The following is a 3,631-nucleotide window of genomic DNA, read 5'->3' as shown; positions in this document are numbered from 1 at the left end:
GTATTCTCATCTTCTTGATTCAATGTTTAAAAACCACATTTTAAATCATATTATCTTGCATAATTCATTTTGATATAATTTTGTTGGGGGCATTTTGAGAATCGAACTTGAGACCTCTCACACCCAAAACGATAATCATACCACTTAGACCAAATGCCTTTATAGTAGATTTATAATTCTTAGTTGCTAGTCTATATATTTTCCGTGCCTCAATATATGAAAAATTTATAGAAGTTGAAGATGCATTGCCACGCATTCCTTTGGGTCAGGCCCCATTGATAACTATTTTGATTTTTTTGTTTTTTTTTTTTTTAAATTGTGCTTTTTTTCTTTTGAAGGGGCATTTCGAGAATCAAACTCGAGACCTCTTGCACCCAAAGCAAGAATCATACCACTAGACCAAATGCCCTTATTGATGATTATATATTAAGTTTTTTATGGAATGTATCATCATTATTTCATCTATTTTCTTTGTTAATGAAATCCATGAGCAATTATTATTATATCTTTTAGATCTTTTAGATCTAGACCGCTGTTAAATTATTTACATAGGGTTTGCGATAATTACGGTAGAGAGAAGAAAACAGAATAAAAGTTATTTAAAGAATAAAAGTTAATTACCGTAGAGAAGTTAATTAAAGAATAGAAGTTAATTACTGCAGAGAGAAGAAAAAATAATAGAATTACTATAAATAGAAGAAAAAATAATAGAATTACAAGAAAAAATAATAGAATTACTATAGAGAGAAGAAAAAATAATAGAATTACTATAGAGACAAGAAAAAATAATAGAATTACTATAGAGGCAAGAATAATAGAATTACTATAGAGGCAAGAAAATAGAAGAAAAAATAATAGAATTAGCAAGAAAAAAGAATAGAATTACTATAGAGGCAAGAAAAAAGAATAGAATTACTATAGAGGCTAAAAGAATAGAATTACTATAGAGGCAAGAAAAAAGAATAGAATTACTATAGAGGCAAGAAAAAAGAATAGAATTACTACATAGGCAAGAAAAAAGAATAGAATTACTAGAGGCAAGAAAAAAGAATAGAATTACTATAGAGGCAAGAGAAAAGAATAGAATTACTATAGAGGCAAAATTACTATAGAGGCAAGAAAAAAAGAATAGAATTAGGCAAAATTACTATAGAGGGAATATAGAGGCAAAATTACTATAGGGCAAGAAAAAAAGAATAGAATTACTATAGAGGCAAGAAAAAAAGAATAGAAAGACAAGAAAAAGAGAATTACTATAGAGGCAAGAAAAAAAAAATAGAATTACTATAGAGGCAAGAAAAAAAGAATAGAATTACTATAGAGTCAATATAGAGGCAAAATTACTATAGAGGCAAGAAAAAAAGATATGCAAGAAAAAAAGATATGCAAGAAAAAAAGAATAGAATTACTATAGAGGCAAGAAAAAAAGAATAGAATTACTATAGAGTCAATATAGAGGCAAAATTACTATAGAGGCAAGAAAAAAAGATATGCAAGAAAAAAAGATATGCAAGAAAAAAAGAATAGAATTACTATAGAGGCAAGAAAAAAAGAATAGAATTACTATAGAGTCAATATAGAGGCAAAATTACTATAGAGGCAAGAAAAAAAGATATCGAGGCAAGAAAAAAAGAATAGAATTACTATAGAGGCAAAATTACTATCAGAAAGACAAGAAAAATAATAGAATTACTATAGAGGCAAAATTACTATCATTAAATAATAATACACTAGGTTGTTAGGGGCATTTCAAGAATTGAACTCGGGACCTCTCGCACCCTAAGCGAGAATCATACAACTAGACCAAATGCCCTTTCTAAAAAAAATGCAACATTTTTAGCTCCTACTCAATATATTTTTTTCCCTCAAGTTTGAAATCTATTTTCTTAAGCGGTTGTTGGACTATAAAACAAAAAGTTGATGGTCTAGTATTTTACTTGTAAGTAAGACCCAAGTTCAACTTTAGAAATTTTTTTTACAATAATAAATAGACCCAAGTTCATCTTTGTTGTTGTCTAATTGTGATTTTGCAAAAAGATTAACTAATATGAAATATCGAGGTAAATCAAGAATATATCCTACACGTCATTCAAGATGACAATAAAATTGAGTTAAATTGAACGCAGTTTTAGTTTCATGTTTAGTAGGTTCAAGATGAAGCATAATTGTATTAATGATATTAAAGAGAAATTCGTGTTTTATTAGAAGAGACCAACTTCANAGCTCATGCATTCCTTTGGGATAGATATGTTAAAAATTAGGCCCATTTGATAACTATTTTGTTTTTTTCTTTTAAATTTCAAAATTATGTGTTTTATCATTTTATAAAAAAAAAAAATGAATTTTAAGCAAAATTTCAAACCAAAATAAGTTTTTGAAAAATATTTTTATTTTTATTTTTTTTCTTTATTTTAGTTTTCAAACATAGATGGATCTCGAGTGGCTAGTTTTCAAAACTAGTTTGTTTTATACAAAAGTTCACCGTAATTAATAAATCCATGTGCTTAATACATTCCCTATAAAAATAAACTTGTTTGTATTGGGATAAATTACAATGAATATAGAGAAAAGAAATCCCAAAAATAAGTAGAAGGTTGAGAATTTCACTCAACCACAGGATGTCAAAGCATGACTGCATGGCTCACATGCAATTCTACCACAAGAATGGCATGAAACTTGCATAGATGATGCTAGGATTTTGAAGGGGAACTTCTCAACTTGAGAGATCAATTTCATTCCTCACAAATCTGATTTTTACATAATAATCTGTGGGTATTTATACTCTCCCACAAAAGAAGTTAGTGGCCGGGATTTAATCTCGATCCCCTTAAATCTCCAAAAAAAACAAACGAATTCAATTTGACAATTCTACCATTACAAACTTTATGTTATTAAAAACTTTATGAAATTAAAAATAAATAAAGTTTTCTAACAACTCATGTAATGATGCTTGCAACTTCATTTGCTCCTTCAACTGTGTAAATATTCACTTCTGGAGCTCCAAATGGTCCTTCCTCAATCTAATAAGCTTGTAACACATGAAATAATAGTTGAACCGAGCCTATCCAATTTTGTAGATGAAGAATGAATGCCTGTTGAATCTTCTTGGTCTTGGATCGTGTAATACGTCCAGTTGGAACATTTGGAACACCGTGATCCTTATCATCTTCCTCCTCTTCAAAAGGATTCGTCCTCGAATCATAAAATCATCACCTACATCAAAAGGACTCAAGTCAGCAACATTGAAAGTAGAATGTGCTGAAAATTCTCCTGGAAGATCATTTTATATGCATTGATATTAATTCTTTCAAGGACTTGATAAGGGTCATCCCCTCTTGGATGTAACTTTGTCTTCCTTTGAGATGGGAATCACTCCTTGCGAAAATGTATCATAACCCAGTTACTGGGTTGAAAAATGATTTCATTATGTCCTTTGTTAATTCTTGAAGCAACATTGAAATTTTGTTTCTCAATTGTCTCCTTCCCCCTCTATGCAATGTTTTGATCCCATTTGCCTTACTTGTGGCTGCTTTACTCACAAAAATATTAGAATGAATAGAAAGCAAATCAAGACGTGTAAGTGGATTAAATCCTAAGCAACTTCAAAAAGAGAACAATGATTGGCAAACAT

General features: G+C 29.4%; 1 non-coding gene across 1 annotated transcript; it reads right to left on the bottom strand.

Annotated features, from left to right (window-relative positions):
- Positions 1 to 337: 337 nt before the first annotated feature.
- Positions 338 to 409, bottom strand: TRNAP-UGG. Its single transcript has one exon. It is a non-coding gene; the product is annotated as a tRNA-Pro (tRNA).
- Positions 410 to 3,631: the final 3,222 nt, after the last annotated feature.

This window comes from Cucurbita pepo, chromosome LG10 (assembly GCF_002806865.2).
Source record: "Cucurbita pepo subsp. pepo cultivar mu-cu-16 chromosome LG10, ASM280686v2, whole genome shotgun sequence".
Lineage (NCBI taxonomy): Eukaryota > Viridiplantae > Streptophyta > Magnoliopsida > Cucurbitales > Cucurbitaceae > Cucurbita > Cucurbita pepo.
The sequence above is the reverse complement of the archived record's forward strand: the minus strand, read 5'-3'. Positions and strand labels throughout refer to the sequence as shown.